Here is a 13,294-nt window from a genome sequence, read left to right as displayed (position 1 = left end):
TTTTAGCCTCAGGACCGGCCATTCCCCAGAGCCAGCTTCCCATTCCATCTGAGGAGCAGGAGAGTGGGAGGTTTGCATGCTGCTCTTGGAGCTGCCTGGATTTCTGAGTGGGAAGGCCAGGGGTGAAGAACCAGCTTTTCCCAGAGTGCCACGGTGCTTTCCCCAGTCATAAGCCTAGAGAAGCAGTCTAATCCTGTGGTGTCTAGGGCCTGGCCAGAGGAGGAATGCATATGGCTTGGGGATTGGAGGGAGTTTGCCTGAGTGTGTTTGTGTCTATGCTTCTGAGCCCAGGACCCTGACATCAGGGAAATTAACCAGACTCTGTGTGTTGTGGGGATTGTGCATGGCAACCTAATCAAGGCTTAGTTTTTCATTAAAATTTCCATTAATACTGGGGTTGTTTAGATCAAGTTGAATGAGACTATCCATAATGCACCTTCCATACTCTATTACCATTCTGAGGATCAGAGGGAGGTTGTACATCTCTGCTGGGGCCATTAGCATTCCCCCTGCCCCCTCTCCCTCCCCCGCCATCCTGGTATGGTCTTTCCCAGCAGCTGCTACATAGAATGAACACAGTACAAAGAGGATCACCCAGAAGTCCTCCCACCCTCTTCTATGTGACAGGCAGGGAAGCATGGAAGAGGAGGCAGGCAGAGGTAGGAAGTGAAGCATGAGGAGTTTCATGGGCCAAGGCTTCATCTTCTCAGCATAGAAGTACCCACTCCCGCCTGCGTCTTTCAAAAGAGACTGTTACAGCATTATGGCAGTCTGAGGGGGAGGAAAGACACCAGGTCGTTCATGGGGAAGGAAGGTGCTGATGTGGACAGAGGAATTCAGGCCACACCTCATGGGGACATTTCTATAGCAGAGTCACACAAAGGACTGCCATCTGAATGGTCTTTACTTACATCTCAAGCCATTTTGGGGGGTATTTGGGGGATGGGTGTACTAGTTTCAGGGCTCTTGAAGGCTTGCTCAGTGATGGCTCAGTGAGCTGTTTCTCTTACCATCCTTGACTGTAGCTGCATGACCCTATTGCCTAGGCTATAGACATCTATGCCCTTTGACAGGTCTGTGTGTTGGCTGTATCTTCCTAAATAAAGTTCATGTACAGGAAATTCAGTCTCCAAGATCATGTGTTAACGGTATGTGTGATGATAAGTGTTAAGTATCAACTTGACAAAATCTAGAGTTACCTGGGAAATGACTTCTGGGTGTGCTTGTGGGGGATTATCTTGATTCCATTAAGTGGAGTGGGAAGACACACCTGTTGTAGGCGACATCATTTCCTGGACCCCTGGGTATCCTGAACTACGTAAAGAAGAGAAAATGAACTGAACAGGAAGTCTGCATGTATCCCTCTGCTTCCTGCTTGTGGCCACGATGTGACCAACTGCTACAAGCTCTTGCTGCCTTGAATCCTCTGCCATAATGGGCTGTACTTTGAACTCTGACCTAAAATAGACCCCCCTTTTCCACCGCATAAGTCACCTTATCACAGTAACAGAAAAGCAACTAAGCAGTAGGTAGTGAAAACTAGATGACTCATGAGGGTAGGGCCCCCATGATGGTGTGAGTAGCTTCAGAGAAAGATAAGAGACCACAGCCGGCATGCTTGATCTGTCTTACCCTGTGATGGAAGGACACATGTAAGACGTCTGCCATGTCAGGACACAGTAAGAAGGCCTCTCTGGACCCTGTTGCCCTGCTCTTGGACAAACACCATGCTCTTGAACCTACCGACTTCCAATGCTGTGAGCCAAATAAGTTTCTTTATTTCTTTTTTTGAATTTTAAAGAAACTACTCAGTCTGATACTTTGTTCTGGCAACAGAAAATAGACTAAGATAAACAGGAATACTTCTCCTACTTTGTCTATAGGTAATCCAAGCTTACCATTCAATGGCTAGCTTGAAAATCATTAACCTGCCTCTCCCAGACTGAAATACTTATGATCTTACTGCAGGCTTTTATCCTTCAACATCTCAATATTATATTCTTTATAATATTAGGCTAATTTTTTTATGCTATGGACTTGGATCTTCTATGTTAAGTGAAGGACAAACCATAGAATATTTCCTTATAAAAGCTTTTTGAACTTGTTATAAACTTCCGACCATCTGTTTGAGGTGAGCTTTGTGTTGTTCTTACTGACAAAGCGATGTGTGTGCAGAAAAGCATGTCTGATGCAAATGAAGATCCAACCCCAGCTAGTGCAGTCTGCAGTGGTATTTGTGGGGCGATGCACTAGACACATTCTGTTTGAGCCACACCTGTGTCTTGCTGCCTGCGCCTGCTAGTTTTGAGGAGGAGTTGCTTCTATTAGATTGTCCTGTGAGCCTTTTCATGATAGTAGGAAGGTCCAGCCCACTGCGGGTGTTACCAACCCAAGCAGGTAGTTCAATAAGAGAAAAACAGCAAGCCAGTAAGCAGCATCCTTTCATGGTCTCTGCTTCAAGCTCCTGCCTTGAGTTTCTGCTCTGGCTGCCCTCAATGATATACTGTAACCTGTAAGATGTAATAAACCCTTTCTAGATCTGGCATGCTTGCTCTGTCTCACCTTGTGATGTGCTCTGCCATGTCAGGACACAGTAAGAAAGCCTTACCTGGACCCTAGTTAGTCTTGGTAAGAGCCCATGCTCTTGAACTTACCCACTTCCAAAGTTGCTTTTGGTCAATGCTTTATCACAGCAACCAAGAAACAAGCTAGAACACCATCTAAGAACCCCGGAGTGGGCCTTCACCAGATCAAGTCAGCTCTCACTTGGATCTCAGACTTCCAGCTTTCAGAACTGTGAGAACAAGTTTCTGTTGTTTCCAGGTTACCCAGTGTCCTGGTTTGTCTCTCACTGCTGTGATCAAATACCCTGACAAAATCAATTTAGGGACAAAAAGATCTGTTTTACCGCACAGAATTTGGGTTATAGCCCATCCCCACGGGGGAAATCAAGGCAGCAGACACTTGAAGTAGCTAGTCACATCCAAAGTGAGGACCAGCAGGAGAGGGAAAACGGCATATACACATGCTTGCCCGTACTTAGCCTCCTCTCCTTTTTGTTCCCTTCACAACCCAGTCAGAGAACTCTGCTGCCCACGTTCAGGGTCAGTCTTCCCATCTCATTTAATGCAATTAAGAACACTCCTTCTAAGCCCCGCCACAGGCCAAATCCACATGGACAGTTCCCCATCAAGGCTCTCTTCTCACGTGATTCTGGATTGTGTCAAGTTGAGGATTACAGCTAACCTTTTCACCCAGGGTGAGATTTTTGCTGTTGCTTTTTAGACTCAGCGATATTGATTTTGCATATAAAGGGAGGGTGGCCTCATGGAAAACCTGATTTTTTTGGTTGTAAAAAATCGGCTGTCACTCTCGATCTTTACTGTCCCTCTTTCTTAAATTTGGCTCTCCTGCACTTACTCATTATTTGCTTTTTGGCAAGTTAATTACGTCCATAAATCTTGGCTTTTCCCTCTGCATTACTTTTTTATTATTAACATTGCCTTTGATTGACAAATGAAAATTGTATGTATTTATGAAGTAAAATATGGAAGGGCTAAGTTAAGCTGATTCACATACCCACTGATCTAAAGGATTTTGTTACAGAAACCTAAATCACCCCAAATACATTCTCTAGCCCCATTGACAAAGACCTTGGACCCAGAAACGAGAGTTGGGTTGGCCACCTGCCTCTAGTGTTTAGTCACGTGACCTTGGGAAGGTTTCCTAATCTCTATGCATGTTATTTCCCCATTTATAAAATGGGATTATAATAACCTATCACTTAGGGAGGCTATGAGGATCACAGGAGGCACTCATACTGAGGGTTTAGGGTAGCTGATATCCGTACAATGGAAGTGTAAATTGTTGGAGTCAGAAACCCTGCAGGTATGATCTGGGCACCTTTATTTTGAAAGTGATGCTTGGAAGATTCTGATTTGTGCCCTCAATTCAGAACCACTTCTTCACCGGGGCTCATATATTATAGAAACCAAGGAAACACAGATCAATAATAGATAAGTGTAGTAAGGTCTTGGTTAACCAGCGAGAGCATAGATCTTCAGCATTCAATTCTCATTAGGCTGATTTTTTTCAAGTAATCTCACCAATCTCCTTGCTGATGTAAGAGATAGCTTTGGGTTTCACTTCCTGACCAGGCACCTCCTCTTCCTGTAGAGATTGGATGAGCAGGGAGCACCTGCGAAGCAGGGAGCACCTTTGAAGCAGGGAGAGGGAAGACAGAAGTGGACTCATTACCAACTGTGGAGCCAGTTAGAGGGTCCATCACCCTGGAGCTCTCTGGGGTTGTAGAAATACCTTAGGATTCACAAAGATGGGACAAAAAAAATAAATGACTTTCAAATAATAATCTATTCCTTTCACTTAAATCAATGAAGAAATCAGCTCACTTCTGGGCACAGGAAAATGTGTTAGTAATTTATGTTGCCTGATTTTCAACTCTTCACCAACTCAGATCACTTTCTTGTGCCCTGATATTAATTCTGAGGGTTGAGCACAGCTCTGTTTTCTCTCTGCTGAAGGGCTTGCTTTTACTAGTTTCATTTGTATTGGCAGTGAAGTCTTTCATCAGAGGAACAAAAGACCAAGTTTTTGTCACGGATACATAGATGTGTCCATGTTGCTGGAGAGACAGTGCTTTCTTTGGGTCTGGAATGGGTTAATGTCTGTTGAGAGACTCATGAGGAGCGACAGGTTCTGATGACAGTCACAGGGTCACATCTCCTAGTCCTACAAATTCAGATAGCTATTGTCCCTCTTAGGAAATGCTCAGGTGACTAGGAAACATTTTGAACAAGACACTTCAATTTGCCAATAGCTTTGCATCTTTCTGTCCAATTTATTTCACAGAGAGAGACCACTTTGGGAGGGAAATCAAAAGAACAAAGGTCTGAATGACTCCAGGATGGCGGACAAAGCATCTCAAGGAATAACTTTGAAAGCTGCGAGAGTCACAGTTAGAAAAAAGAACAACCCAGAATGTACCACTAATGAATTCAATCAAAGCGAAGTCCGTTTCTATTCCCTCGAATTCTACACAAACAATTTCTGCTTCATAAGTGTCTCTCGGAACTACTGTACATACACGGCTGGGTATTAAGCGGTTCTACAGACATTTTGGATCAAAACTGCCTGCCTAGGAACGGCTGCTGCAACAGCAATAACGCGGCTTCAGAGAGAGCCAGCGTGCTCGCACACGAGCTCTCGAACATCGCCTCCACGGCTAATGGAGTTTTGCAGAAAGGAATTGCCTGGAAAACAGGGGTTTTTAAGGGTGAACTTTTGACTTGCAATGCAAGGTGAAAGGAAGAATGGCAGAGAATAGAGAGAGATGGGCAGCCTCGGCAGGAGCGGTTCTTCCCCAGAGAGCCGGGCCTGCAACGACTTCTACTTTGCTGTGATGGCCTCTGCAAACAATCGAGCCCTGGCTTCTCTTCCAGAACACTCTCTTAAAAGCCTGCCCAGCTGCATGGGTGTCTGTCTGGGTTCTGAGACTCATTTTGGGGTATCATGGACATTTACAGCTTCCATGGGTGTATGAGGTGCTGTTTCACAGTGACACAAAGATGGTGGTGTTGGAGACACTTCTTTGGAGAGGGTAGTAGCCCTCTGAATGCTGTGCAGGCCCAAGCAGTTGGTGTTTCCTGATTTGGAGCTCCTGTAGCCTGGAAAGAAATGCCATGACTAATCATTCTGGGGCAGGACTGTTGGGCCATACTCTTCTCTCTCTCTGTCTGTCTTCTCTGTCTCTGTCTCTCTCTCTCATATATTACATCCTGACTGCAGTTTTCCCTCCCTCCATTAGTCCTAGTTCCTCCCTTTCCCTACCTTCTCCTCCCACATCCACTCCTCTTCCACTTCTCTTAAAAAAAAAAAAAAGAGCAGCCCTCCCAGGTATATCAACCAAATATGGCATATATAACAGGTTACAATAAAACTGGGTATGAACCCTCATATCAAGGCTGGACAAGGCAACCAGTAGGAGGAAAGGGGTCCCAAGTATAGCAAAAGAGTCAGAGACACCCCCACTCCCATTATTGGTAGTCCCACAAGAACACCAAGCTACACACCCATAAGGTACGTGCAGAGGACCTAGCTCAGACCCATACAGGGTCTGTGTTTATCACTTTAGCCTCTGTGAGGCCCTGTGAACTCACTTAGTTGATTCTGTGGGCTGTGTTCTCATGATGTTCTTGACCACTCTGGCTCCTATAATCCTTCCTCCCCATCTCCCGGGGGGTTCCACAAGCTCTGCCTAATATTTGGCTACGAGTCTCTGCATCTGCTCCCATCAGTTACTGGATGATACTCCTCTGATGATATTTGGACTAGGACTGATCTATGAGTATAACAGACTATCATTAGAAATCATTTCATTGATTCCCCGCCCCCCAAGTCATGTTTGGTTTTATCCTGGGTCTCTGGGCTGTCTTGCTTCTGGTTTCTTGCCATCCAGGCAGTGTCAGGTATGGACTCCCTCTCACGGCATGGGCCTCAAGTTGGACCAGTCATTGGTTGGCCGCTCCCACAAGTTCTGAGCCACCATTACTTCAGGACATCTTGAAGGCAGGACAGATTGTAGGTCAAAGGCTTTGTGGATGGGTTGATGTCCTGGTCCCACTGCTGAGAGCCTTGCTTGGTTATAGAAAATGGCCAGTTAGGGCTCCATATCTCCCATTGCTAGGAGACTTTGCTAAGCTCACTATTGTAGATTCTGGGGAGTTTCCACTTTGCTAAGTTTTTACATTGCCCCCCCCCCCCCAAGTCCCTCAATTCCGGTCGTCTCTTCCAGTACTGTCTCCCTCTGTCCTTCCCACCTGATCCATCCTGCTTCCATTGCCACTCGCCCCCAGTTCACCCACAAAATCTATTCTATATTCTTTTCCCAGGGACAGCCATATGTCCCCCCCCCTTGAGCCCTCCTTGTTACTTAGCCTTTCTGGGTCTGTAGATTATAGCATGATTATCCTTTACTTAACAGCTAATCTACTTATGAATGAGTATATACCATGTTTGTCTTTCTGAGTCTGGGTTACCTCACTCAGATGGTCTTTTCTAGTTCCATCCATTTTGCTGCAAATTTCATGAGGCTGTACTTTTTAGAATCTGGGGCTGTAAGGAATCTGTCTGAAGAACTTGAGAAACGTCTGAGAGGTTGATGACTGAGTCTGAGTCTTGACCTGTTTAGGATGCTGTGACAAAATGTCATAAACAGAGTAGCTTGTAAAAGCAGAACTTGAGTTCTGAGAATTTTGGAGACTGAGAAGTCCAAAACCAAGGAAACAGTGGGATCAGGACTTGGTGAGAACCTACTTCCTCACAGATGGTGACTTGTAGCTGTGACATCACCTGGCGAAAGGGGCAGAACACATCTCTGACATGGACACTGTGATGGCTTAGGTCTAATTTGTTCCCTAAGTAAGGGTCAGTGTGTCAGTGGTTTCATATCCAAGAGGGCACTGTTGGAAAGTGATAGAACATTTAAGAGGTAGGGCTTAGTGGTTGGTCAGTAGGTCATTGGAGACCCTGCCTTTGGAAGAGATTACAATAGTTCATAGGAAAATTTTTGGGGATGCTCACTACAGAGTCAATACAAAGGCCTGTATCTTCTTGTCCAGGGATCATAGCTCCCACATATATTCTTCACACATCATCTACCATGATATGACGTAGCCAAGAGGCCCCTCACCAGAATTGAGCCACTATGCTTTTGAACCCCCCAAACTGTGAGTGCAACAAACCTCTTCTCTTCATAATTATCTTGCCTCATGTATTTTGTAATAGTAATAGAAAGCTGACAAATAATAGCAGCAGTCTTGAAGACTCTTTCCTCGGGACCTAGCTGCCTCCTAATACTTTGCCTCCTACCATTACCTTAGAGGTGAGAAGTGCAACACTAGAGCTTCGGGGAAACATAAGCATTCAGGCCATAGTGCCCTGGCCTGGGAAAGAGGCTGCTCTATGGTCTTCCCCAGAGGGCTTTTTCCTTTAGTGTGATTGAGTATCCAGACCTGGAGATTATTCCTTAAGGGAAAAGGCCAGTATAGTGTGGTGGCCTTTGCTGCTCAATCTCTAATGAGCTGTTGGCAGGTCATTCATTTTTAAAAAACAGTGCAATTGCCCTCAGTAGCTTACCAGGTCTTTTAATAAACTCTCAGTTCCATTTTAACCCCCTGGCCCTTTGACCGCAGCTAAGAATCCCTTCCAGGGTATTTGACTCTTGCACAATTGGGGGTGTGTACTGGGAGAATAAGAAGGGAATTTCCAGGGACAGCCTGACTTCTCATTCCCTAGCACTCCCCATCCCAACTTCTGGAGAAAGTGTTGACAGTGCTCAGCGCTCAGCGAAGCTGCCAGTGTCGACCTTTCAACCTACCCGCCTGTGCTTCCCTTTCTCCAGGATGTGGACCTTCCTCTTGTTTCTTGGGACAGGAATTCCCCCTGGACTGATGAAGGGAGTTGCTGGATCCATTGTACAGATGAAAAGAAAGGGTCTTGAGATCTAAGCTCCCTGCTTGGAGTCCTGCTCTCCCCAGGCTGGCCTTTCTTCTTTTAGTGAGTGACCACCTCTTCTCCCTCTGCAGACTTCTCTCTGCTATTAACACCACCTATTAAACCATGAACACAGTCCCCAGTCCTTGCACATCTTTAGCAAATTCTTGTATTATCGCAGTGGGCATTGAAGGGCTTTGCTAACCATGGGCAGTTAGATTTTTAACTCCTGGTTTGGAAGCAATACATCTTTCCAGCACACAGCTACAGATCTCAGCAGCGCATGCTGAATGCTTGCTCTCCGCGTGGTTCACTCACTCAAGCCCTCCCATGAGTCAGATTGCGCAGCCAGCCAGCAAATGTTGGAGGGCTCCTGGGCTTTCTTCTCTTCTCCATTTATATTTTTCTCCCAAGGTAACGGCATGAAATTCCAAGGCTTCAAATACCACTGAGACACAGATGATTTTTAAAATTATAAATTTGGCCCCGACCTATCCCCTGAGCTCCAGATTTGTGGATTCAACTGTTTTCCTGAATCTTTTTTTTTTTTTTTTTTTTTTTTTTTGTGGATGTCTTATAGCTACTGAAAACTGTAACATGTCCAAAAGACACTGGTAACCCTTAACCTGCTGGGCTGTCTCTCCCAGTCTTCAGTAAGTCAGTGTGTTTAAACACGATCCCTCTAGCTATTCAAGGCCCTTGTCTAAAGTCTCCTGGTGTGTCTATCTTATCTTCTTCCACCATATTCAACAAATCAGCAGGTCCTGTTGCCTCCCTTTCCACCACATACATCCAGAACTGGTTTCTCTTCCTGCCTCCTCTAGGTTAGGTCACCCCCAGTTCTTGTCTTAGTTCCTGATTTAATCTTCCCACAGGTCTCTCTAATAGTTTTCCTGACTTCTTGAAACATTCATGCCCCATATAACTGCCAATGTGATGTTGCAAAAAGCAAACAAACAAACAAACAAACAAACAAACAAACACCCCAGCATTCTACAAGTTCAATGTCTGTTTGTCGTAAAAGCTGTTAAGTGAGTGGCAATAGAAGACTTTCTTTTTTAACTTAATAAAAGGAAAACCCAGAGATAACATCACACGTACAGGCAGGAGGCTAGAGGCTTTTGTGCTAAGGCTGGGAGGAGATGAGGATGTCAGCTCTATTGGGTATGGTGCTGTGAGCCCTAGCTGGTGTAGCCCAAAGGATAAAACGTATACAGATTGGGAGACAAACTAAAGTCATCCTTGCTCACAGATGACGTGACTATTTCTGTGGGACACCCTCCAATACTCCATCACAAATTCTCACTGGAGTCAAGCAGGATACCAAGTGAATATCAGGAGTTAGCTTTTCCATTACTGTGTTTTCTTCAACTTAAATTGTTATTGTCATTATTTTTACTTGGCATTTGTGTGTTTGATGTGTGTGAATGCAGTTGTGCACATGCCACTAGCTGTTTGTGGAGGGATATGAAGGTCAGAGGACAATTTTGGGCAATCAAGTCTCCTCTTTCGAGGTGGTGGCAAAAGCTGAAAACCCCAACGGAGGACATCAAAGCTGTGTGGAATAAATGGAGAAGCATCCATTTTCTTAGATTGGAGGACTCAATCTTGTTACAATGTCAATTATTTTTTCAACTGATCTACAGAGTCAACACAATTGTAATAGAAATCCAGGCAAATTGTTTTAGAGATATTGGCAGAGTAAATATAAATTTTTTTTTATGGAAAGGCAAAGGACCCAGAATAGTAGCAAAATGTTAAGAAATAACCAAGTTGGAAGACTCATATGATCTGATTTCAAGACTCAGTATAAGCTACAGGAACCAAGACAGCATGGTACTTGTGAACTAATAGACAAATAGATGAGTGGGCAGGATGGAGAGCCAAGAATAGATGTACACAGGCAAAGTCAACTGCTTTAAAAAATAGTGGTACAAGGCAATTCAATGGAGCAAAGGCAGTATTGTCAACAAAAATAATTAGCCATGTAAATGTGAAAAAGAAAATATACACAGATTTATATGGCACATGAAAACCTAACTTGTGATAGATTAGAGAGATAAATGTAAAATACAAAACTTGTAAAACTTCCTAAAGAAAGTGTAGGGGAAAGATCTGTTTGACCTTGGGTTTGGGAATGGGTTTTTAACACTGAACCATGATCCATAATACTAGAAACTGTCAACTTAGATTTTATTAAAATAAACAGTCTTCGCTGAAGACACTCTTGAGGGTGTCTATCTTCAGAAAAGGCAGACCACTGACAAAGGGAAAAACACTGATAAATCACGTATTGGTAGAGGGACTTGGGCCCCAAATATACAAAGAACTCTTTAAAGTTCAGGAGTGAGAAAACAAGCTTTCTTATGTGAAAATGAGGAAAAGTCCCAAACATCATTTCTTCAAAGAACACAAACAGATGGCAAAGAAGCATGACAAAAGGTGGTCCCTATCACTTGTCACAAAGAAATGTAAGTTACAAAAGTACAGCGAGATACCCTGACATACATATTACAGTGACTGAAATCCAGACAGCTGGTGGCATTGGCGAGGCAAAGAGTTGTCCTTCCTGCCGATGGGCAGACACCACAGCACAACCATTCTGCAGGCTTGGCATAATCTTACCATGAGGCCAAGCACTCACACCCCTGGGTATCTGCTCAGCTTATTGAAAAGGTCCTGTTGTACTCAACCTCCCTGTGAAGCTTTATCGCAACCATAACTTGTATCTGTCAAAACCAGACAGCAACAAAGATGCCCTCAGCAGGTAACAAAGTTAGATAAATAAGGGTTGGCAAACCCATAGGATGAACTACCAGGAGAAAGAAAAAGAAAAGAGCTAGCGGGTCACAACACGGGTAACTCCATTGCAAATGATAGATGCCAGTCCGCAAAAGACCACATACTGTACAGTTCCATCTGTACCAACCACACTGGGGGAGGTGCAGCTATAGAGAGGTGGCAGTCACTGCCAGGGCCTGGACAGGAGAGGGCTGAGAAGATGAAGAACTGATGTGGTATAGAATAGGATGAACACATGCATGCACACATATACGTATATGGTGCATTTCCTTTATTCTGTGCATAGAGCTAGGAGAACACAAAGGATAATTAGAACAGCCTCATAGTACTTAGGGGCTTCATTATCTAGTTAGAGAAATACAAAACCTATTCCTTTTCTTGATTTATATAATGAGTTCTTCCCTTGACTTGTTACCCCTCCAAAATAACACACTAGCCAACTAGTCCGTCATCCATTTCTCTCACTTCTGTTTGAATAATGCCATAATTTCTTTGTGTTAAGTTTCAAATGTTAAAAAAGCCAATTATTAGTAGTCTGCCCTTTATCAAATTATAGAAAGTAGTGTAATAAGGCAAGAGTCTCCCTGCCCCCTCTGTGGTCTTCCTCATTTTCTGGGGTAAAGAATTTGAGGCTGAAATGGTTCCCTCGGTTGGTCATATACCCACTGATGACCCTATTGAGCTCCAATAGATAATTCCAACCCAATGGCCACACAGGTGGGTCACAAAACCAAACCAAAAGCCACGGATCTGTCCATTGCTTACGTATATAAAATGATCAAAATTAACCAGTTAAGAAAGGGAAGGAAATAATATCTGGCAAGGCAGAAGGGAAAGATGCCACGAAGGCTTGGATAACCATTGAAGCAGATCCGGGCAAGGTAGGCACTCACTTGTAGCCAGCTTGCTGAGACAGAGGACCCGAGGAGAGCAGAAGACCCAGACAAATGAAGTTCAAGGCAACAAGGCCACAGCTGTCAGGGAAGGGCATGGAGTCGATGGGTCAGTGAGAAAGCTGTGCTGTGTGTGCAGAATCCAAGCCAGTCCCTCTCCTATCTGCCTTAGACAGACAGCTTGCAGGCAGAATTTGGGTCTGGCAGACTGCAAGAGAAAAAATTTATGAATAGACCTTTAACTCTGGTCACTTTGCAGCCCAGAGGTTCTGGAAATTAGATTCAGATGGATGGTATTTTGATAGTTTCTCCTGACCAAGGGATTTATGCTGATTCTCAGGGGCCAACAGGGAGGAGGGGGCAGGAAAAGGAAGGACTCTATAATCGCTTCTTCATATGTTTCCAAGACTCGTCTGTGTTTTCATTCATTGCCTGCCATTGGGGTTGGCTCAGAAACTGCAGAAGGAAAAATAAATGGGAGTCCAGAGCCTCACCCATCATGCACACTCTAAGAACTGTCCTGGAGCAAAGCAGAAGAGGTCTAGAATCTCCCCAGTCCAAGGACAGTTCTGGGTGTGTATGGATGGGAGCGGAGATGCTGAAAAAGCCTTCTCCCTGAATTCTTGTTCTGCCCGAGGAAGCATTTAAACAAGCTTAGGACAGTAGGCTGGATTTTCTCCTCGCCCTTAGCTTCTCCCTATCTAATGAAAGCATCTGGAGGTAACTGATCTCAGCATAGCCCTGAAGGCGCTGTCTGTGTAAGGTCTCTGAGAATGAAGCTACTTCTGGCTATGGCTCTGCCACGACCTTTGTGATACCGAGTGAACTCTTAAGCCCCGGGTTGGGCTTGCAGCATCCTGAGTTGTGGACGAGAGAGTTACATGAGAAGGTCACATGGTTCTGCTGGATGTTTCAGAGAGAAGGCAAGAACAAGTTAGGTTTCTTTTGTGGTTGTTGCTGTTATGGTTTTCAGGGCTAGGACCTCATGCACGGTAGGAAAGTACTCTACCACTGAGCTCCACTCCCAGTCCAGAGCAATTCGCTTCTGAGGAGTGTTTTGGGAATTTTGTAGCTCAGAAAAGACTTCA

General features: G+C 44.6%; 1 protein-coding gene across 6 annotated transcripts in view; it reads right to left on the bottom strand.

Moving 5' to 3' along the window:
* Kirrel3 (kirre like nephrin family adhesion molecule 3) overlaps window positions 1-13,294 on the bottom strand; it is a 569,791-nt gene that overhangs the window by 229,594 nt on the left and 326,903 nt on the right. The gene's annotated exons all lie outside the window — the stretch shown is intronic.

Source organism: Peromyscus californicus, unplaced genomic scaffold (assembly GCF_007827085.1).
Source record: "Peromyscus californicus insignis strain IS unplaced genomic scaffold, ASM782708v3 Scaffold_11__1_contigs__length_118956290, whole genome shotgun sequence".
NCBI lineage: Eukaryota > Metazoa > Chordata > Mammalia > Rodentia > Cricetidae > Peromyscus > Peromyscus californicus.
This window is presented reverse-complemented; position numbering and strand designations above follow the sequence as displayed.